Consider the following 25,516-nt stretch of genomic DNA (forward strand, 5'->3'; position numbering starts at 1 on the left):
GATTGGGTGTAGAAGGAACATAACTTCAACATAATAAAGGCCATACATAACAGACCCACAGCTAACATCATACTCAACAGTGAAAACCTGAAAGCATTTCCTCTAAAATCAGGAATAAGACAAGGATGCCAGCTATTAGCAGTCCTATTCCACATGGTACTGAGAGACCTAGCCAGAGCAATTAGGCAAGAAAAAGAAATACAAAGCATCCAAATCAGAAATGAAGAAGTAAAATAGTCATTATTTGCAGATGATATAATTTTTTATGTAGAAAATCCCAAAGCCTCAAGTCTAAAACTGCTGGAACTAATCAACAAATTCAGTAAAATTGAAGGGTATAAAAATCAACACATAGAATCAACTGTAGTTATGAATAATCAAACATCTGAAAAGAAATAAAGAAAATTATTCTATTCACAATACCATCATAAATAATAAAGTACCTAGGGATAAGTTTAACCAAGGAAACAAAACTACAACACCTTGTTGAAATAAATCAAAGAAGAAACAAATAAATGGGAAAGTACCCCATGTTTATAAATAGGAAGACTTAATATTGTGAAATATCCATACTACCCAGAGCCGTCTATACATTCAACACAATCCCTATCAAAATCCCAATGACATTCTTCACAGAAATAGAACAAACAATCCTAAAATTTGTAGGGAAGCACAAAAGACCTCAAATAGCCAAAGTCATCCTGAGAAAGAAGAACAAAACCAGAGGTATCACGCTTCCTGATTTCAAACTGTACTGCTAATCAATAGTAATTAAAACAGTGTCGTTTGGCATAAAAATAGACACATAGGCCAGTGGAACAGAATAGAGCCCAGAATTCAGCCCCCACAAATACAGTCAACTCATATTCAATAAGGGAGCCAATACACCCAATGGGGAAAGCACAGTCTCTTCAACAAATGGTGTTGGGAAACTGGATAAACACATGCAGAACAAAAAATGGAAAGTGGACCCCTATCTTACACCATTCACAAAAAACTAACTCAAAATGGATCAAAGACTTTAACATAAGACTTGATAACACAAAACTCCTAGAAGAAAACACAGGGAAGAAGCTCCTCAACGTGAGTCTTGCTAATGATTTTTTAGATATGATACCAAAAACACAAACAACAAAACCAAAAATCAGCAAGTGGGACTACATCAAACTTAAAGGCTTCTGCACAGCAAAAGAAACAAACAACAAAATGAAAAAGCAACCTACAGAATGGGAGAAACCTTTTGCAAGCCATATTTCAAATAAGGGGTAAGAACTCATACAATTCAATTTTTAAAATCCAATTAAAAATGGGCAGGGGGGGGCTTCCCTGGTGGCACAGTGGTTGAGAGTCTGCCTGCCAATGCAGGGGACACGGGTTCATGCCCCGGTCCAGGAAGATCCCACATGCCGTGGAGCGGCTGGGCCCGTGAGCCATGGCCGCTGAGCCTGCGCGTCCGGAGCCTGTGCTCCACAACGGGAGAGGCCACAACAGTGAGAGGCCCACGTACCGCAAAAAAAAAAAGGGCAGGGGAACCAAACAGACATTTTTCCAAAGGAGACATGCAAATGGCCAACAGGTACATAAAAAGATGCTCAACATTACTAATAATCGGAGAAATGCAAATCAAAACCACAATGAGATATCATCTCCACCTGTTAGAACTGCTATCATCAAGAAGACAAGAAATAACAAGTGCTGGTGAGGATGTGAAGGAAAGGGAACCCTTGTACACTGTTGGTGAGAATGTAAATTGGTTTAGCCGCTGCAGAAAACAATATGGAATTTCCTCAAAAAATTAAAAATAGAATTACCATAAGATCCAGCAACTCCGCTTCTGGGCATATACCCAAAGAAATGAAAACAGGTTACTGACGAGATATATGCACTCCCATGTTTACTGCAGTATTATTCACTATAGCCATGACAGGAAAACAACCTAAATGCTTGTCAACAGATGAATGGATAAAGAAGATATGGTACGTATGTACGTATGTACATACGTACCATAAACAATGGAATATTATTCAGCCACGAGAAAGGACACCCTGCCATTTGTGACAACATGGACAGACCTTGAGGACATTATGTTAAGTGAGATAAACCAGACAGAAAAAGACAAATTACACAAATATTGTATGACATCACTTATATGTGGAATCTAAAAAAGCCAAACTCTAAACAACAGAGAGTAAACTGGTGGTTACCAGGGGATTGGGGGTTACAGAATAGGACAGACTACCTTGCTTAAGGACACAAACTTGCAACAGTAGCAAATAAGCCCTAGATATCTAATGCACAGTACAGTAAATATAGACAATATTGATCAAACTTGCTAAGAGAGTAGCTCTTAATTATCCAACAACTTAGAAATGATAATTATGTGATGTGACAAAGGTGCTAAACATTGCTACAATGGCACTCATATTATTAATATATAAATGTATCAAATCAGTATGTTGTACACCTTAAGTTTACAGAATGTTGTAAATACATTTAACAACATTTTACAACTTAGTGTATTTTCAAATACACTTCAAAAAAAACAAGACAGATAATGACAAATGTTGGTAAGGGTGTAGGGAAATTGAAAGTCTTATACACTGCTAGTGGAAATATAAAAAGGTGAAGCTGCTGTGGAAAATAGTTTGGTAGTTTCTCCAAATGTTAAACATAGAGTTACCACATGACCCTGCAACTACACTCCTAGGTGTGTACCCAAAGGAACTGAAAACAGACATTCAAACAAAACTTACACAAGTTTAAACAGGGAGAAAATAATTCTTAAACCCTAACCACCCAAGAAAAGTATTCAGAACATATAAGTAAATCCTACAAACCAATAAAAAAAAGAACAAACAACCCAAAAGAAAAAATGAGCAAGAAATATAAACAGACATTTCACAGAAGACTTATGGCAGTAAACATATGAAAAAGTATTTAGTCTCATTAGTTTTCAGGGAAATGTAAATGAAGATCATAGAATAGCACTGTATATCCATCAGAATGGCAAAAATTAAGAAGCAGGAAAATGGAAAGTGTTAGCAAGGATGGAGATCGTTGGCAACACCCATATACTGCTGATGGAATGTAAACTGGTACAACCACTCTGAATCACCATTTTGGATATCATGTAAAATTCAGCATTCACGTGTCCTAAGACCCAATAATAGCAGCATTGCTCAAAACAGCAAAAATCTGGAAACAATTCGGATGCTCAGAGAAAGGCAAATAAACAAACATATGATGATGTATTAGCAGAAAGGAATATTAGACAATAATAAAAATGAATGACCTACCATTAAAGGCAACAACATGTAGAAACAAACAAACAAAAAACAAGAATACATGATAACTTTTTTGTAAAACCTCAAAAATAAGCAAAACTATACTATATATTGCTTAGGGATACATAAATTTGTGATTTTTAAAACATTTTAAAAAGGCAAGGAAATGATCAACAAAATTGAAGATAGTAGTATTTCTGATGGGGAGGTTAGAGGGTAGAATAGTAGTGGAGTTTTGTAAAACTTGACCTCTACCCTATTAGGGTCTCCAGCTGGGCCTGAGAATTAAATTGACTTCAGACAGATTAAAAGGAGAAAAGCATACACATTTTATTTTTTCATGTACATGTAAGCGTTCACAAGAAAAACGAAGACCCAAAGAACTGGCAAAACCTAAGTGTTTATATATTAGGTGAACAAGGAGAGGCAACGGTGGAAAAGACCAGAGACAGACAGGAGTTATTTTGACAAGGTCTGTTTGCACAGAATGCTCAGTCTCAACTCCCGGCTCTGGTGATAAGAGTGCTTCCTCCTGGTATGGTAGGCAGAGCATCTTACACTTTCGAGTTTTATCTCCTGCTTTCAGGAAGAATGGGGCGGGGGCAGGACAGGGGCTCAGAGCACCCTTCTTGCACCTTTTTTAATTGCCTTTAGCCCACAATAACCCTTATGCCAAAGTGGCATATTTTGCCATTCTTCAATAGTGTCGGTTCTCATGTGTTCTTACACTGGGTGATCAGTTCACAAAAACCCGTAACTTACATATGTGACACACAGATTCTTTTGCATGTATTGAATAGTACATATTTTTAACATATAAAATAATTGTATATTAGCTCTGTGCCAAAAATATAGTAAATACTCAAGAAATATTAACTATTTTTATTGTGAGGGGAAAGTACTTACATAAACGTATAATAGAATTCCATCATGTATATGCTGCATGGTCTCAATAAAGCAAGACTTACTTTTTATGGATAAAAAATAACGAGGAAATAAACCAAAATGTTCACAATGACTCCTTCTGGAAGGTGAGAGGCAGAGTAAATGACTTTTTTCTGGACCTTCACGCTTAACTGTACTTATAAATCTCCTGCATTGAGCATGTTTAAATTACTACGAGTGACAGCTGAACCAAATAGAACAGTCAATGAATACAATGTCTGACACGTATTATGCACTTAACAAATATCTCTTGCATAATAAAGAAAAGTAAATATCTAACGTCTTCAGTCTTATCAAATTACTAAATGGTTTTGCTTCGCCATTTTAGCCTAGCAATGTGACTCTAAGACCAATACAGGATATATTTTAAAGGTCCCACACAGGCCCTTGTGCTACTCTACACAGCTTATCCAATTCTCACTCAGTTGGCATCTCACGAAGACACTGCAGAAACACAGGAGTGGGGCTAAATACACACTCCGTTCTTCGTTTAATCTCTCTGGGCCTTTGTTACCCCAGCTGTAAAGCCCAAACAGTACTGTTATGAAGAATAATGGAGATTATACCATAAAAGCAAGCCGCAGAGCGGCTGGGCCTGTGAGCCACATGGCCGCTGAGCCTGCACATCCGGAGCCTGTGCTCCACAACGGAAGAGTCCACGACAGTGACAGGCCCGCGTACCACAAAAAAAAAAAAAAAATTCACTTCAGAGTGAACTTTTCTTCTCTTTTATGTATTGTACCTTCCTAAGAAGACTCTGTTTACCTGCAAGGAGAAACTGTATGTTACTTGTGTTGGATTCAATATAATACAATGTGTGGCAAGTGGGAAGCATTTAATATACATCAAAGACTATTTCTTTCTTGTTCCAAAAGTTAAAGGCCTTCATAAATCTCAACAGCTTTAAGGAAGTGTTGGAGTAATCACCCTAAACATGTAAAACTGCTGACGATCAAATTGCTGTGGGCAATTTGATAATAAGCCACTCCTTGTGTTATGAAAGAATGAACCTAGCAACATGCTTTCTCTATGATTTCAGCCTGATGTAATCCTAAAATTGGAGAGTATGATTTGTGACAAGTGGACCTGAGTCAACGACAAGATTTCCTTAATGAATAGGCTTTATTGAGCTAGTCACTGAGGGAATAAATATGCCCAACTCAGTATCAGGACTTATCTTCAGGACTTGTAAGGGCAGACTTCCCGTGACCACTCCCATTCCAGCCCAGACTGTGCTCTCTGCATAGCTGAACCATGGCACAAGTGTTAGGTATGTCAAAACTGTTGATAAACTGATAAAATGTCTTGGTTGAAGGTAATTTTAAAAGTTAAAGGTCATTAGCCAAGTTTATTTTTCAACAAATACTACACTCTGCATTTTTCATAGATACCCCCTATACAAGAATAACCCTTCATGTTTTTTTCTTCCCCAACACACATAATACATGACATCTACAAGCACAAATACCCTGCCAGGCTACAGAATAAGTAAGTACATTCACTATATTGTAACACCATCTCTTTCTCCCCTGCTCAAGGAGGCAAGTAGAAAATTACTGTAAGATTAAGTGTAAATCCATCCTAATTCGTATTGTAAAAGTAAAATAATTACAGAGAAAGTCAGGTTATACTTTGAGAGAGAAAAAAGTGCTATTGGTACATAGTTCAAGATTTACATGAAAAATCTTATCAAAGAATCCTATAATGAATTTAAACAAAGCCAAATGTTAATAAACATCCAACTAAAATCATTAATGCACTGCTTTGCTGATTCCTTTAATATTAAGAGCCCCTCAACAGATCTCTGAAAATTACTACCTGTGAATACTGACTGCTTCTAGCTCTCCCTTTTGGAAATCCTGTACTTGCCTATTCATGAACAAAGAAGAAATTTCTAAAAGAAATAAAATGAAATATTAGCAGTGTATCATCTGAAGAAGTATGATTAACATTTACTTTGTTACTAAAATTTTTTAAATAGGGAGGTTGCCCCTCCATCCACCCAATTAAACATGATTAAATAGGTGACATATTAAAATCTAGGCTCTGATCCTTACTCGTGATTGGGGGAAAAACTTATAACCACTAAAAGGAGATGGGAATGCTTTCATGATTCCCATATTCTTGGTAGAAAATTACATCTTTGTTTCTCTCACTAGTAATTCAATTCTAAGTAAGATTTATAACCTAAGAAGATGAGATTTAGACTAATGAATTATTTGGTTATTAAAAAATACATATGCTGGGGCTTCCCTGGTGGCGCAGTGGCTGGGAGTCCGCCTGCCAATGCAGGGGACGAGGGTTCGTGCCCTGGTCCGGGAAGATCCCGCATGCCTCAGAGCAGCTGGGCCTGTGAGCCATGGCTGCTGAGCCTGTGCGTCTGGAGCCTGTGCTCCGTGACGGGAGAGTACACAGCAGTGAGAGGCCCGTGTACCACAAAAAAAAAAAAAAAAACATATGCTGATAAGCTGTACCTTTTTCCCATGAAAAGTGCAAAATTGCAACCAAACAGTATTTAAAAGCTATGGATAGGGGCTATATCCCTCCACATGTTTTATAGGATTTAGGGTATCACTTGTATTCTCATTCAAATTGATTTAAAACATTAATGAATTTTCCTATTTCCAATACAATGGTGAAATGTTTTACACATCCTGTTGGAAACAATAATCTGTAAAAGTGCTTAAAAACATCTTTCAAAAGCACTGAAAAGCATCTTTGGAAAGTACTGAAAAATAAGAAGACAGTAAGAATTTATCAAGTCAAAACTAAGAGGGGATTTCAACAAATGATGCTGGGAAAACTAAATATTTACATGCAAAGAAAAAAAAATGAAGGTGGACATTTACCTTACACCATATACAAAAACTAACTCACAATGGATCAAAGACCTAAATGCAAGAGCTAACACTATAAAACTCTTCAGAAACATAGGGAGAAAGCTCCATGACACTGAATTTGGCAATGATTTCTTGGATATGACACTAAAAACAAAAGAAAAGAAAATAAATTGGACTACATCAAAATTTTAAACTTTTGTGCATAAAAGGACACTATCAACAGAATAAAAAGGCAACCCACAGGGGGCTTCCCTGGTGGCGCAGTGGTTGAGAGTCCGCCTGCCAACGCAGGGGACACGGGTTCGTGCCCCGGTCCAGGGCGGCTAGGCCCGTGAGCCATGGCCGCTGGGCCTGCGAATCCAGAGCCTGTGCTCCGCAACGGGAGAGGCCACAACCGTGAGAGGCCCGCGCACCGCAAAAAAAAAAAAAAAAGGCCTTGGAGAAAATGTTTACAAATCATATATCTGATAAGGAATTCATATCTGGAAACAAATAACTCCTAATACTAAACAAAAACTGGGCAAATTCAAAAATGGGCTAAGGACTTGAACAGACATTTCTCCAGAGAAGAGATACAACCAGTCAATAAGCACATGAAAGGATGCTCAACATCACTAATCACTGGGGAAATGCAAATCAAAATCACAATGAGATAACACTTCACACCCATTAAAATGGTTATTAAAAAAGAAAAGATGTGGAAAAACTGGAACCCTTGTGATTGCTGGTGGAAATGTAAAATGGTGCAGCTGCTGTGGAAAATAGTATTATTGATTCCTCAAAAAATTAAAAATAGGGCTTCCCTGGTGGCGCACTGGTTGAGAGTCCACCTGCCAATGCAGGGGACACGGGTTCGTGCCCAGGTCCGGGAGGATCCCACATGCCATGGAGCGGCTGGGCCCATGAGCCATGGCTGCTGAGCCTGCGCGTCTGGAGCCTGTGCTCCGCAACGGGAGAGGCCACAACAGTGAGAGGCCCGTGTACCGCAAAAAAAAAAAAAAAAAAAAATTAAAAATAGAACTAATATATGATCCAGCAATTCCACTCCTGGGTATATACCCAAAAGAAATGAAAGCAAGGACTCAGATATTTGTACACCCATGTTCAGAGCAGCATAATAAACAACAGCCAAAAGTGGAAACAACTAAAGTTTCCAATCAATGGATGAACTGCTAATCAAAATGTGGTGTACACACACACACACACACACACACACTGGAATATTATTCAGCCTTAAAAAGGAGTGAAATTCTGACACATGTTATAACATGAACCTTGAAGACATTATGCTAAGTGAAGTAAGCCAGACACAAAAAGACAAATATTACATGATTCTACTAATATGAGGTACCTAGAATAGTCAAATTCACACAAAGTACAAGAGCAGTTACCAAGGGCTGGGGTGAGTGGGGAAAGGAGGATATTGTTTAATGGGTACGGTTTCAGTTTGGGATGATGAAAAAGTTCTGGACGTGGAGAGTGGTGCTGTTTGCACAACAATGTGAATATATACTTCATGCCACTGAACTACACACTTAAAAATAGTTAAAATGGTAAATTTTATGTTATGTATATTTTACCACAATTTTTTAAAAAGTGAAATGGGAATGAAAATTCAGCATGGAAAGCAAATTCTGAAGCCACATTTCCTCTAAAGGGTCCTTGCTGATCTTGGAAAATTAGAACCTTTGTTGTGACTGATTCTCAGGGGGACAGATACAGAAATAAACCTGAGGGCCATCTCACCTAAGACCCTCCCCACAATAAGCTGGAATCCCAAAGGGCTACATCCTTAAATAAGAACCTGAAATCTGAAGCAGATTATAACCTAGGATCAAACTGCTTTTCTCAAACTTTAAACTTGGTTTATAACCCATCCCGGATTAGAATACTCCCAAAGTGTCTATCAGAAGCAAATGCAAATTTTCTAAGTACCTACCCTGTGGGCCAAAAAATAGCCTTAAATAATTTTTCAAATGTAGTATCGAGGGCCCAGTCAAGGATAATGGAATACACAGGAAACTAAACAGGAATAAGAATAAGCAGAAACAACAGACAGGAAAAAGTGGTCAGGAAATAACTTGAGAAATTGGAAATATCAGATGCAGACAAAAAAAATAATTGTTTTCTGTGATAGGATAAACAAAAGACAAGTTGGAGTTTTTAGCAGAGAAGTGAAAACTACACACAGTGACACAGTTTGAAAACAGAAAAAAAACAGAAAGTCAAGAATTAAAAATAAAATAACCCCAATTAAGAACTGAATAGAGAGGTTTAAAAGCAGACTAGATGCAACTTAAAAGATATTTAGTAAATGGGAAGGCAGGAGAAAAGCCTAGAGGTATGCTAGAGCTGGCCTGAACCAGCCTGTGAAAGCCAATTATGTGCAGCTCCTTCTAAGTCTGCCTCAGTGAAGTCATGTTGGTTGCCTGAAACTGCCCTTGCGAATATTTACAGTATGGAAATCAACAACTGCTACAAATCAGGGCTTTTTCCCCCCCTGGAGAACCAGTTTAACAGCACATCACTGGAAGCAACCATACAGAATTCAGGACAGAGACACAAAAAGATGATGAATGCATGACAGAAGGTAAGAAATGTGAAGAATACATGAGAAAGTCCAATATATATTTAATTGGAGTTTCAAAAGAAACTGAAGAAATTGAAGAACAAGAGAATGGCAGGTGAGAAAATGGCTAAGATTTTTCCAGAACTAATGAAATCACCAAATCATAGCTTTAAGAAGCCCAATGAATCCATTACAGAATAAAAAGAAATCTGCAGTGAAGTAAGACTGACCACTGTACCATTAGAGTAACCTATTTATTTTTTAATCTATGAATTCTTTTCTTTAAAAATTATAAGTGTTACCAGAATTCAGGCAGGTGGGGGTTTATTTTCATTAATTTTACCCAGAACACAATGAAGCCTCCTACACTTTGGACCTGCAGATTCAGAACCTTGTTACCTCAAGAAAGTCTTCCTCTACTTTTATTTTTCACTTTTGTTACATTTATTCTGATCTCTCCCTTAGAAATACCTTATTCTCCTCTCTCTGTCCTCAGTATCTGTCGTCTTTACCCTCGTCACTTCACTTCCCTGTCATCATTTTCTCCTTATTCTGGACAATCTCAAATACTCAATATAGGATTGATTCCATTTTCCACAGGATCAGCTCTGCTCTTTACAATTGCCATTGCAGGTTTTTATCCCGCTATTGCATTTTCAGGTTTTTTGTTTTATTTTTAGCTCCTCTTAAAATCATTTCAGCTCCTCTTAAAATCTCATTCTGATTTTTTCTTATGACTTTCTGTTTTGATTTCATAGAGGTCATATTTTTTGCTCTCTTGCTAAGAATAAAATCTTACATTTCCACAAATATCTTCTGTATACCTTAATAAATCGTACAGAATGATTCTTAAGCCTTCCCTCATCATCTTTGGGTAATGGTTCCCTTCTTTTATGCTACAGATTTCTCTCATAATTTCATAAAGATTATTACCTTTGCAAAAAGAAAATGTACAATTTTTAAATGGCAGAGTCTACAGATCACCCTTGATTCCTGCCACTATCCATTGGATGGTGAAATTTTGCTCACATCTTGAATTTGGTCAGGTTTTGTGTGTACAGGCTGATGTACACAGGCCATGGCTCCATTTATAATACTCAGCAGACAGTACAGCTATGCTGGACTGATCTAGGATCTTCTGTGATTCTCTCATATTATGAGGAGAATTTTGTTACTATAACATCAGGAACATGCTGCAGTTTGTCTTTTAACAGAAAAAATAAATGCTAATCTGAAACCCTAAGAGCACAACCCTTGCAGGTTTCCTCTTAACACCACTTCTACAGCTGCATCGCATCCCTGGAAAGCAATATCCTAAGTTTCCTTTCATTCTCTTCCATACTACATATTGGAAACGTTAGTCCATGAATGGATACACAAAGAATGGTGCTGAAGGTAGTTTGGAGGGGTTGAGAGTGGGGGGAGATAAAGGAATCTCTAGTCAAGTTAACTGGCTTGTAATATGTCATGAAATACAAAACATGAAGGAAACAGGCTTCCAACAGTCATCCACGGTAACCTTCATCTTGGAAGTATGAGTGAACAATGGGAATAGATCAAAGCCTCTTTCTAACTTCTCCTCCTCATCTAATTTTATTCTCCGTGTTAGAAGTCAAAGCATAAATACACCACTAAGGCTTTCTCAGTCTACTCCAACCTCAATGTAGTAATAAGTAGTTAGCAGAAATGCCTCTAAAACTAAGAAACAGTTGATTGCTACTTAACTCTTTGGTGCTGTTATGGGACTATCTGAGTAGCTTAACGGGAAGCTGGAAGAAAGCATATAACACATAGCTAGCCTAAAGTCAACATTTTTAAATAAGTACATTTTTTAAAACAAAAAAACTGATATTTTAATCTCTGTGTTTGAACATACAGTCAACTAAAATATGGTGACACGTATTAACTAATACAGAAAGAGTGACATAACTAGAATTCTTTCACAACAGGAAGATGAAGATCAAGACTTACAATGACCGTATACATTTTTAAAGACCTATGACAATGATTTTATACGTGGTGATGTAGACACTGATTTCTTCTCCATATCACTTAAAAGTGTGAAAATAGTCATTTTAGGATGATTTTTTAAAGTTCTACTCTAATCACTCTACCCAGTAAACACACAGAATTTGTTATTCCAGAAGGTGCTCAAAGGCGATGATATAAACAGCACTTAATTTAATTCACAGATGATAGCTCTAAATAGGCAAGTAAGGAAAGCTAGGCTTATCGTGAGGACATGTCCTGACCGACCATACCTGCTGATATTCTTGAGAACAATTACCAGAACCTCATCCCCTCAAATGTGGGGAAAAAATTCAAATTCGGGAAAAGCTTCATTCTTTTTCCTTTTTACATATCACGATAAACATTTCATTAATAAAGTCAAGCTGAGCTCACTATTTCTTATTGGACAATGCTCCCCCAAACACTTAGTGTCTAATGGATTTCACTTAATGAATAGCTAACATCTAATGAACCCTTACTGTGTGCCAGGTACTTTACTAAATGCTTTACATAATTAACTCATTTCTCTGAAGGAATGCTATTATTACCATCAGCAGTTTAAAGATAGGAAACAAAAGGGACACAAAAGTCAAATAATTTGCCCAGCTTTTCACTCCACTTACTACTGCTACATCACAAATTACATCAAATGTAGTGGCTTGAAAAACAATTTGATCATACACGAAATCTGTCGGTCAAGAATTCGGACAGGGCACAAAGGTAACGTACAATGTCTGAGGCTACACCTAAGACGACGCAACAACTCGGGATGTCTCCATGGCTGGGGCTGGGAGTCATCCGGGGAAATGCTCACTTGCGTGTACGACTGTTGCTGCTGCTGTCGTCTAGAATCTCAGCCAGAGCTGTGAATCAGAGCACCTACACATGGCCTCTCTTGTGTCCTGGGCTTTCTTCACAGCATGGAAGCTTCAGCGTAGCAGGGCATCTTGCATGGCAGCACAGAGATCCAAGTGCAAGTGCCCCCCAAAACAAGGTGGCGGCTAAACTGCCTTTTCCAACCTAGCCTCAGACATCGCTCAGCACTTATGCCACATTCCATTAGTCACAGGCAAATCACAAGCCTGTGCTGATTCAAGAGGAGAGGATAGAGACCCCTCCTCTCAACAGAGGAGCATCAAGGTCACAGCCTAGAAAGAGCAGGGGGCTGTAAGTGCAGCCATCTTTGGGAAATACAACATACCACCACTGTATTGCAGAGATTCACAGTGCGTGTTCTTAACTACCAAACCCAACTGCGAGCTCAAGAAGTGGCACTCTATACAGTGCTTAACAACCAAGCTCTTGACCTAGTCCAAAAGTTTTTGTGTAGCATGCAATGCCATCTGGAATCTGGAATGGGCAAAGGGACCAAGGGGAGGGTGAGTTCTGAAGAGGCTTCTTTTGGCTATATTCCCTTCATGTTCATCCCCCCTCTGGAAGCCATCAGTGAAAACAGAGGATTCTCTACACCACCAAGAAAAATGAAGAGTCTCTTATAATCTCTCCACCATGATAGTTCCCAGGGGTGGCCAATTCCATCATAAAAATCAATTTAAGTGTTTCTGAAAGATGGCAAGGGATGTCCCATGGATATCCTCCTCTCACAGACTTGACTTTTGGTCTGTGCACCATCATCTGGTCATCTGATGTCAAATATTACAGACTTAACCCAAATCAGACCTTGATTCCTGAGGTCGCATTTAAAACTGCCACAAGATCCACATTCTTTACAAATAAATCAACAAATAGTTCATATTCAGATGGGAATCCATAAGCCTAAGAGCAAGTTTCCAGAACCTTTTTTAGAGAGTGGAGGAGGTGGAGGAGCCATTCAAAACAAGTAATTTTTTATATCACTTTATTTATTTATTCATATACATGTGGTATAATCAACGCTTACCACTGATTCCACGGCCAATTTCAAGGGTTTTGGATAAACTAAAGCACAATTGAGAGACTGGAGAATCAGGCTGTTTAGAGACTCTCCAACGTTAAATCTTTCAGGATCAGATCCCTGGCATAAAGCCAGGCAAACAAAAGGTACAAACTGACTCACTGGACTAAAAACCCCCCCTTCATTAGCCGCAGAGGAAGAATGATGTTTTAAAGTGGTACAGTTATTATGTGGGTTGTGAACCAATACCTCCCCATTAACAGTCCCTCAGAACACTATTCTGAAAAAGCTTGGTGTTACCAAGGAATTTCATGAAATCTGGTGGGGGGTTTTTGTTAAAAATAATAAAATCATTGTCTTCAATAAAGTGTTGGTTGATACAAAGGGAAAAACCAAGAATGCCTTCCCTCTCTTTTGGTTTACACCCTAGGTGAAGGCATGAAAACACAGTCAGCTACAATGCACTCGTGGTTTATTTACAGAGAAACACTCTGGCAAAATTAGCATAACTGGTTAAGTGTTACTTATTTGGAAATACTGGTGTAGCAGTAATTTTAAAAAAAAACTGCTTTACCAGTTTAACTTTAAAGAAGTCAGGTCAAATTTTCATTTTGAATAAAATTTCAATTGACACAGACAACTTGAGCTGGACTATTAAAACAACCAAACAGCAGAGGAGACATTTAATGAAAAAACTCCCCTATTAACACTTTGTCTACATGGATTTTTCCAGAGGTACTCTGTTCTGGCTACATGAGGCTGGCTTTGTTTCTTTCAATAAATTAGAGAAGGGCAAAAAGGTGGGGAGGGGAATGTGACAATCACACTTAATCCACACCAGGCCACCATATGTCACTTTTGTCCTTTGCTGGTTCATTGATTATTCATGAATTCACTACCTGAAAAATGCTATATTTATCTTTACAGCCACAGAGCTGTCAATTCAGTTCCAAGTATGCCTGCCTTTGTCTTCAGTGAAATGCACACTTTGGGAGAAGGCAGCCTTTTGTATGACACTGCCCTATGCTATAAAACAGGTATAAAAAAAAACTGATATAATATAGGTGAGTTTCAATGTTGATACTGACCTGAACATTGTTATTATTTTGTAATGACTGTTAAATCAAAAGAAAAATGAAGCAGTATCGGCTTTTAGAGCCTTTGGCCTCTAAAGATTTCCAGAGAGGCCCTAAATCCTACTCCCTCCTGTATTTTGTTATCAATGGTCTTACTGTTTCCATTTCTTTTCTTCTTTTATACCTGCTTGTTTCTGGTAAGTATCCTCTGCTATTATGTTACCTGCTCAAAGCTACCTGAGTTCCAACCACTGCTTCTCTGGGATGCATTACATCAGTTCTAGCTCAGAATCTGCCTGAAAGTTTCCTTTTCCCACATACAGTCATTGCCTTGAAGGATTCCACAGGTCATTTAAATTCCAACTTGTTTGCCAGCACATAGAGAAGACATACTTTTAGAAAGGCAAAGAGACACTCAGCTTTCAACACTACCTACCAGACAAGAAGACAGGGAAGATAAGCTTGCCTAAAGACATTTTAAATGCTTCCCTGATGGCTTCAAGCTTAAAACTACTACCACAAATCCATCATCTTTGTCCTGAGGGAGAAAAGTCAGAGGGAGAAAATAGATTAAAAATATACTTGCATCCTAAAAATTCTGTGAACAGCTTGAAGGATAAAAAAGCAAAGTGAAATGTACACTCCCAAATTACTGTCATTTCAAAGTTTTGTGATAATAAAGCCAAAAATGTAAAACTGAATTTAATTTTCCCTAGGTGTGCTCAACAACAATTTTGACATGAAATGTCAAACATGTGATAAAGGTTCTTTAACAGTTAGTGACTGAGGGTAAAGACCTAATCCAAAGAGAAAAATAGCACTTCATAAATAGTTCCAACAGATCGTGCATTCTTCCATGTTTTATTTCAATTAATCTTTTGAGGATACCTCAAGGTCTCTTTCTAATTCAAGAATGTGATTAAGACCTGCACCTCCATTAACAGCAAAATGAGGCAGACGGAGCCTTAATACTTCAGAACTCCACTATGATGTAAGACTAAGTCATCAAATTCCTAACATGATTAACGTATGAGATCACTGTTCATGTCTAAAAAAGCAAAAGAAAAAAAAGATTCAAACACAGCTTGACTGTTTTCATGTTTTAAAAAATAATTTAATCGCAGAGATTTATTCATGTTAGTGCCTGATTGTTTTATAGGACTGTCTACCTTCAGAAGCCCCTAACCTGTTTGTTCTTTACCAAATGCATCACTCCTTGTTCAGTCATCCAGGATCGAAACCTGGCCTCTTCTGTCGCCCTGCTTTCATTAGTCAGGATTAAGTTCAACCACATACAACGTGAGCAAAAACAAACAATCAGACAAAGCCATCAGCTTACACAAGACAAAAAGTAATTGTATTCTCACAAAAAAAGACGCCCAGATGTAGTCAGGCCAGTGTATTCTAGTTCACAGCGCCGGGCCCTTTCCCTCTAGATGACGTGCCGTTCTCAACATGTGCCCTCCCCTTCAAGGTGCAAGATGGCTGCTTGAGTGCCTGCTATCGCATGCCCATAACAGCCAGTATGGGGAGGCAGGGCTCAATCCTTTTAATAACACTTTCTAGAAGTTCCACACAGCACTTCCATTTTCATCTCACTAGGCTGGATTTAGTGATAGTCACATCTAGCTACAAAAAGACTTGAAAATGCAATCTTTTCATTGCGTAACAATATATCCAACTGAAAATTAGGGTTTTGTTATACAAAGGAAGAAGGAAATGTTTGCCAGAATGAGCACAGTCAGTCTCCAGGATTCTTCTCTCTTACTCCCCACATCCCGTCCTCTCAGCTCATCACCATTATTTAGCTAAGTCAACCCTATCAGCATGGTTGTAATTCACCTATCATCATCTCTGCCTGAACTATAACATCCTAACTGATCTCCCTAAGCCAGGTGGAAATCAGCTATTCCATTTGGTCACAGAAACTAAAGAAAAGCGTGGGAAGAGACATGTGAGTGGGAGGCACCATCACTTCTCCTTCAGGCTCATAGAAGCCACCCTGGCAAAGGAGGAACTCTGCTCTTCCACGCAAACGTACTAAGGCCCCTAGGGAAAGACAGAGAGACTGACTGCAATCTGGTGTCTGTGTGATTGTGGAGAATCTTGCTGGGTGGTTAGAGATGAGGGTCTTCACAGAGCAGGAAATCATCTGTACCTCAAAAAACACTTCTCCATGGGCAGAATCAAAAAATTATCAACACAGAATTCTATACTCAACACAAATATTTTCCACAAATGAAGGCAAAATAAATACTTTTGCAGACAAATAAAAGCTGACAGAATTCACTGAAAGCAGACTTGCACTATGAGAAATTTTTTTAATTGAAATATATTTGACATATAACTGTGCAAATTTAAGGCGTAAAACATGTTGATTTAATATTCATATTTGGAATACGATTGCCTTTGTAGCAATAATCAGCACCTCCATCACATTACCTAATTATCATTTTTTAGTAGTTGGAATAATTAAGTTGTCTCTTAGCAAGTTTGATGATTATAAAACAATATTATCTATATTCTCTGTACTGTGCATTAATTCTATAGGACTTATTTACTACCTGGTGCAAGTCTGTCCCCTTAAACAACATCTGTCCTATCACCCCTACCTTCCATCCCCTGGTAACCACCATTTCACTGTTTTTATGAGTTTGGCTTTTCTAGATTCTTCGTATAAGTGATATCATACAGTATTTGTCTTTCTCTGACTTATCTCACTAGAAATATTAAAGTTCTTCCAGCAGAAGGAAAATATCAAATGGAAATTTGGAACTACAAAAAGTAACAGAGGCCTACAATGTAAAATACATGGCTAATTGTTAACGACATTTTTGTCTCATTTTTAATCTTTTTAAAGGTTAATTGCAGTGACGTCAGCAAGATGGCACAATAGGGAGTTTTCTACTGTCTTTTCCCCAAAGACCAATGATTAGGACAATCACCTACCGAGAAGAATGCTTCTGTGCAACTGCAGAGTCCAGCAGAGAAGTTCCAGCACACTACGGGAGCAGAAACAGCAGAGATTAGATGCAGTGAAGAAGGTAAAAGGAACATATTACCCCCTCCCCAAGGTGGTACGGCTCAGTGCCTCTCACCAGCAATTTCTCCCACCAGGCAAAGTGAGAGCATGTGAATGAGTGCCCAGCTCCCCCAGCCGTACAGGGTGCTGCCAAAGGGGCCCATTTCTTCCCTGCCCCATCCAGGGCACTGAGGTGAGCTGAACAACGAGAGTCAGGGAGGGGCTGAGAGAACAGCTGCCAGAGCCGGGAATGTGTCAAAGGGACATGGATCCTACTAACCATTTCGAGGACAGCATCAGGAAGCCCACCCCTGAGCTGCTGGGGACACCTCCCCTGCACTTCCCCATCTGTGCACCTCACTCACACACACTCCCACCCAGTGGCAGGCTCCCCATGCGTATCCCCCCTGCCCCACACTTTCAGTGAAGGGGTGTGTTCAACGCTCTGCATGCAAATAAAACTGTGTTTAAAGAGATGTAAATACAATGGAATGTTATTGAGCCATAAAAAAACAAGGACATCCTATCATTTGCAACAACGTGGACAAACCTGGAGGACATTATGCTAAGTGAGATAAGCCAGACAGAGAAACAAATATACTGCCTGATCTCACCAATATGGAGAATCTTAAAAGGAAGATGAACACACAGAAACTGAGTAAGAAGGGTGGTTGCCAGGGGCTGCAGTGGGATGGGGAAATGGGGAGAGGTTGGTCAAAGGGTACAAACGTTTAGCTGTTAGATGAATAAATCCTGAGGATCTATGTACAGCATGACTACAGCAAACACAGCAACATGTACATCATGATGACTATATTCTGGTATTATATAACTGAAATTGCTAAGAGTCGATCCTAAGGGTTGTCATACACACACACACACAAAGTGAGGCAATGGTTGTGTTAACTTGATTGTGGAAATACTTTCACAATCTATACAAATATCAAATCATCATGTTGTACACTTTAAATATGACAGTTTTGTCAATTATACCTCAGTAAGGCTGGAAAAAAATTGGCTCTTTAAAGCAAACTTAATAATAATAAAGTATGTGGGTTTATAACATGCAGAAATAAAATATATGATAAAAATAGCACAAGATGAGAGTGCAGAATGGAAGTATATTGTTGTAAGATTCTTGTGTGAAATGGTATATTACTTAAAGGTAAATTAATAAAGTTAGATATATAAACCCTAGAGTAACTACTAAAAATAATAAAACAAAAGGTATAGCTAATCAGCCAATAATGGAGATGAAATGGAATCACAAAAAAATACTCTATTAATCCAAAAGAAAGCGGAAAAACATGAAGAGGAACAAAGATGAGACGCGTAGAAAACGGAGAGCAAGATGGCAGATTTAAACTTGATCGTATTGAAAATAAATGTAAACTGTCTAAACACTATCCTTAAAAGGCAGAGATTATCATAATGGATAAAAGAAAAAAAGCAAGACTCAATGATATACCATCTGCAAGAATTAGTTGGTCAATGACACTAATGTTCCTAAGGTCTACAAAAACATAAAATAGCCTCTTCCCTGTACCTGGGAAATTACTGGATAGTGCAGGAAGGAGGGCCCAGAAAGGTCCTCACTTCACAGTGGGTCAAGAAATTTTGCACCAATAAAAAATTTTGCTGCCAGGGAGTGAACAAATGCAGAAAGTCAGAATTATGGATTCTGCCTTTCTGGCAGCCCTAACATAGAATGTGCTGAGAAGACAGACACTTTGGGTGAATTCAAGCCTCCCAGCCACATGGAGAATAACATTAATTTGAAAAGGTTGGGGGAGTCAGTTGTCCTAATTCATAGCACACTGACCCACTGAGGCTTCTGCAAAATCAAGCCCCCAATACCAATTAACTCTACAACAGTCATTGTGCAATGAGAAAAAACTTGGTGCTGTACCAAGTCAAGGATTACATCATTTGCAGGAGCTAATAGATGTGTTGGCTACATCCTGGCAAGTAGGGCTATCAAACACGCACTTTAGCCTGCTGAGCAAGTCAGCCCAATAAAATAGGTAACCAGACAATGGCCCAGCATTTTCCTCCTCTGTAAAGTAGAAGCAAGATATACATTTCACTCAGTCTCTTTCATAAATAGGAAGATATGAGCAACTGCATTTTTTGCCATACAGGTAATTTCCCTGATAAGCATTACAAAGTGACAAAAAAAAATGTCTTAAGGGTTAGGGCAGGGCGGTTAGCACTACTGGATCAGCCTGAGCTGGAATTCCTGGAAAGTAGCAGACAACAACAGAATAGTTTCAAAATTTTACGTAGCCTCTTAACATGGATTGTGGTTTTTAAAGCCAATGAGCAAATAGTGAGGAGGTGTGTCTTAAGGATAGTCAGAGCTGAGTGAGAGTAGACAGTCTTACAGTGGGTTTTTTACCCAAGGATCTAGGTGACAAACATGGAGCCAGGATTCATAAGGGAAATCAAGGGAGTCAATGAAATAATCAGGTGATGAGGGAAGCGGGAAAGCCAAGTGGGTGACTTTTTCTGAGGAGCGGTATAAATGCTTGCATTCGTTTTCTATGGCTATTGTAACAAATTACCACAAACTTAGTGGCCCAAAATAACACAAATTTATCATCTTACAGTTCTGTTAATCAGAAGTCTAACACGGATCTCACTGGGCTAAGATCAAGGTGTCAGTAGGATACATCTTTTCAGGGGGCTATATGGAAGAATTTGTTTCTCTGCCTTTTGCATCTTGTAGAGGTCGTCCTCTTTCCTTGACTGTGGCCCCTCCCTCCAACTTCAAAGCTAGCAACAGCAGGCCTAGTCCTCACACTGCCATCTCTGGTTCTCTCTTCCAATTCCCTCTTCCACTTTTAGGGACCCATGATTAACAGTGGGATCACCAAATTAATCCAGGATAATCTCCATATTTTAAGGTCAGCTGAATAGCAATCTTAACTCCCCTTTACCATGTAACCTACCATATTCAGAGGTTCAAGGGTTGAATGTGAACATACTGGCAGGGGTGGGGGGATGGCGACCACATCACTCTGCCCACCACAGTGCTGCCAGCAGCTTTCCATAGGGACTTCTCTACTCATTTCCATGAATACAGCAATGTTGTTTAAAGAGGGGAAACAGCACAGATTCAGGGAAATACAGGTAGCCATTGTGATTCCAAGTCTGTGATTCTGTAGATCTTCAGGAAGAGGTGTGGACAAGGCTGCCAAGAAAGCATCAACAGTACTGCAGATTGGACTGGCTCAGAATAGAGTGGCTGGGAAACTGAGTGCCACTAAGAAGCACAAATACACAAAAAAAGGGGGGGTAGGGGGTCAGGGGAGGGTCAGGGTTTGAGTCCAAGATGTGGCACTAACTGCAAGATCTTACTCAGGCAAGTCACTTAACTGCTGTGTCCTACTTTCCTCTTCTGTAAAATGAAAACGTTGATTTAAATTATCTTCTAAAGTCTCTTCCAAGTCAAAGTGCTATGATGTAATGTAATAGGGGAGAAAGGAAATAAGGAGACCAGAAGTTTACTCTCCTTAAATTTAAAACCAGGGCTTAGCATTTCATCTTCCCATGGGAATGGAGAAGAGTAAACTTTTTTATTTTGAAGCCAAATAAATGATACCTTGAAAACACTAAGTATGTGGGAAAATCTGACTCTCTAGCATCATTTCTTAAATTTTTTGACTAATCCATGTAAATTTCAAAAGCCAACAGATGACATATTTTGATGATTCTAATCATTAAAATATATAAAATGATAATATTATACCATTAGGAAAAGAAAGAAAATCTTAGGTTAACCAATCTTTGGTGTTGGGGAGGAAGGACTGGGAACAGTGGAGGAACCAGTTCCTAGGAAGCAGGAAGTGTCATCATTCAGGACAAATTATGAGTTATGAAACTGGTAACTAACATATTAATAAACACCTAGAACACAACCTTAAAAACAAAAAAATTAATCAAATGCCCAGTCTACATGATTTCAGAATACTAATTTTAAAAAGATAAAGTATTGAAATATCCTATGTAGTTTATCCTTATTACACAAGAATATTGCCCCATGATATGTGAATACTTACTGACTGTAGCAGTTCTCAGGTACTCAATATAACTCAATCTCCAGAAACAATACCTAGGGTTTTTGCCAGAAAGAACTGATTATAATCATTAACATCCTACACAAATGTACCAGAGGAATACAGAAAAGTATAAAGAATTACAGTCAACCTAAAAATAAAGGAATATCTCCTCTAAAATAATAATCCAGATATCCACTTTTTGGCCTCAATTAATACTTACATAAATATTAGTAAGGTAGGCTTTGGGAATTCAGAAATAAATCCATCTGGGTAATTTATACAGTGAAAAGAGAGCTACAGGGTTTGTATGTACATGACTGCCTGTTCTAAATGGTGAATGTGTACAAGAAAACTAAGTGGAGCCAGCAGTCTAAGGACATCATAGCTGGAATTAGGGCTACAGTATTTACAGAGGGATCCTGGGAGGAAAGTTGTGGTTCTGGTGACAATGAATTAAACATTTGGAAACCTAAGCCCCAGTCCCCATATTCTCTAAAGGCCTAGGTTTGCTCACCTGTAAAATAACAAAGTTCTAGTATTTGAGAGGCTAACAGCTATTTTTCACATTTACTGAGGGCAAATATTAAGAAGCAGGCGTACACTGTCAAATGAACGCCTTATGATGGATAAGGGAATAATTTTACATTAGAAGTTTTGTTAAATATTGCAACATGCCACCCAAAGAGCCTGTAAATTACTTTTTTGTTTAATAGTAGAGCAGTTTTAGGTTCACAGGCAAGTTGGGCAGGAAGTGCAGAGAGCTCCCATGTATCCCCTGCCCCCATACACTCAGCCTTCCCCACTATCAACATCCTGAACCAGAGTGGGACACTGATTACAATCAATAAACCTACAGTGACACATCGTCATCATCCGAAGTCCAAAGTTTACATCAGGGTTCACTCTTGGCATTAACATTCTATAGGTTTTGACAAATGTATAACAACATGTATCCACCATTACAGTATCATACAAAACAGTGTCACTGCCCTAAAAGTCCTCTTGATTTTGCCCATTCATCCCTCCCTCCTTGCCAGCCCCTGGCAACCACTGATCTTTCTACTCAAATTACCTTGTTTTAAGGTCAAAGGCTTTCCTAGGACAAAGGTGGGAAGACTTTCTATATGGCCATTCAACATCCTAAGCTGTCTTTACTCACTGTCATACAACGTCACAGAGCACCTGAGCTTTGTCACTATTATAACAGTACAGTATAAGGAAACTCCCAGGAGAATGAAAATATTTCACTCTAGAAATTTAATAGTAGTAAGTTATTGGTACATTAATTATAACAATATTCTGATATTGTACTCCTCTAAACTTCAAAGAATTTTAGAGAATGTGGTACAAGGTGACTAGTTGAAAGCAAGCAAGCAGTATTTTTGTCCTTACCATTTTTTCCCAGTGGTCTTTAATATTTATGATGTTATTCTCAATCTTTATTTTTCAACAGGTGCTAAAGGTATAGCTAAAATAAAGAAACTGGTATTTCCTGCTCCTGATAGTAATAAAAACTTTCATCATAATGCCCTACCAGCTTCTGCTTCCCGGCTTTCCATCAAGAAATGAAAAATTAAATTCACTGTGTGGCTCATTCTACAGATCAAAACTCCAGCTTTTATAATTTTTTTTTTAACAGCAGTTGTCAAAATACTGGAAATCAACAGCTGCCAAAAAGCAGGACCTGGCAATTTACATCCATGAGACATACGTCACAGTTAAGAAAAACCATGGTGGCCATTCCTCAGAGCTCTTCCCTGACTCAAGCCTGACTTAGGGCTTGACTAAGGGCTGTTTTGCAAGCCCTAACCCTAGACTCAGAACCACAGTCAGGTAGGTATGGAAGACCCAAACTGCCCTGGATAACTGAGTGAGGCCCTCGTCACCTAGAGCACGTTTCCACTTGCCAAAAGAGCTCATTTCCAGTGAGACGGGGGGATAGAGCTGATGAGAGAGAAGGCAGAAAAGACCATGGTCTCTTATGGGTCTCCAACTACAATACACTGCCAGGAGGCCAGTTTTCAGATGAAGAGTTATCTTGGATTTTCAAGCCATTTTCTATGTATCATGTATCATTTTGGTTCACCAGATAACCTAAGGCAAGTACACTTTGATATGAAATCTTGTTGTTCAAGGCAGGCAGCATAAGATCTGACTTTTTTTTAATTTATTTATTTTTGGCTGCGTTGGGTCTTCGTTGCTGCGTGCGGGCTTTCTCTAGTTGCGGCGAGTGGGAACTACTCTTCATTGCAGTGCGTGGGCTTCCCATTGTCGTGGTTTCTCTTGTTGCAGAGCACGGACTCTAGGCACGCGGTCTTCAGTACTTGTGGCTCGCGGGCTCTAGAGCACAGGCTCAGTAGTTGTGGCGCACGGGCTTAGTTGCTCCGTGGCATGTGGGATCTTCCCAGACCAGGGATCGAACCCATGTCCCCTGCATTGGCAGGCGGATTCTTTTTTTTTTTTTTTTTTATAAAGGACTGTTATTATTTCCAGTTTTTATTTTTATTTTTATTTTTTTAAACCCACATTTGTTTATTTATTTATTTTTGGCTATGTTGGTTCTTCACTTCTGTGCGAGGGCTTTCTCTAGTTGTGGCAAGCGAGGGGTCACTCTTCATCGCGGTGTGCGGGCCTCTCACTATTGAGGCCTCTTTTGTTGCTGGAGCACAGGCTCCAGATGCGCAGGCTCAGTAGCTGTGGCTCACGGGCCCGGTTGCTCCGCGGCATGTGGGATCTTCCCAGACCAGGGCTCGAACCCGTGTCCCCTGCATTAGCAGGCAGATTCTCAACCACTGCGCCACCAGGGAAGCCCTGGCAGGCGGATTCTTAACCACTGCGCCACCAGGGAAGCCCAAGATCTGATTTTTAAAAATCAAATCTTCCCTAGCAGAGGGGACAATGACTAGAATGGGTGGGGGAACAAGTGTGGCTTCTGGATGGCTAGTAACGTTCTGTTTCCTGATTTGGGTGCTCATTAGATAATGTGTGCAGGTGCGTACTTTTATCAGTATTCATGAAATACTTCAATAACAAGCTCACAGCAAAACAAAAATCAAACATTCAGCAATAGAAACAGAGAGTAATAGGTAAGAATAGGCAATTCACAGAAACTCAAAAGGCCAATAACCTCTGAAAAGAAGTCCCACCCCTCTCGAACTCCAGAATCCTTTCCCTAATGCCCTCAGAAATACCTCTATCATCCCCAAATACTCAACCTTTTCTCAGACATTCCTGCCTGGGACACAACCCCGGCTGCACATACAATCACCTGGGAGTTTTAAAAAATTACCTAAGCCTGAGCTCCACCTCAGACAATCTGAGTCAGGATCTCCAGGGGCTGGGACCCAGGAAATGGTATGTTTACAAGCCCTCCCTGGTGATTTAAATGTGCAACCAGGGTTGAAAGCCACTGCCAACTGAAACCTGGCTCTCCCTGCAGCCCTCTTCAGTCCAGCTGTCTTTATTCTCACACTCCTCCCCCCACTAGGCTGGAGGCAAGAGAGATGCTCTTGTTTCTCACTGCCACTTCCAAACCACCGTCACACCGGCTCCCTATGATTCCAGCTTTCAATCGCACACTATCAGACCACACCGTCCCTAATTCTCCTGCTGCGGTCATCAACATGACCCCCCAACCTCACTCACTAATGGTTTTACCTCGCGGCTGTGATACTCTCTCCAACACTGTTCTTATCAGAATGCATAATTTAAGAAATCAAAAAATACCTTGAGACAAAAGAAAATGGAAAAACAACATAACAAAACTTATGGGATGTAAAAAGAAATGAAATTGAGTTATTTGTAGTGAGGTGGAC

At 39.2% G+C, this 25,516-nt stretch overlaps 1 protein-coding gene across 1 annotated transcript in view; it reads right to left on the bottom strand.

The window, feature by feature from the left end:
• Positions 1–25,516, bottom strand: part of COA1 (cytochrome c oxidase assembly factor 1) — a gene marked incomplete at its 3' end in the record, with an annotated part of 90,539 nt that overhangs the window by 26,290 nt on the left and 38,733 nt on the right. Inside the window, 1 exon segment of the mRNA XM_082631720.1 lies at positions 17,568–17,620.

The sequence above is a fragment of the Mesoplodon mirus genome (assembly GCF_964341445.2).
Source record: "Mesoplodon mirus genome assembly, chromosome: 9".
NCBI lineage: Eukaryota > Metazoa > Chordata > Mammalia > Artiodactyla > Ziphiidae > Mesoplodon > Mesoplodon mirus.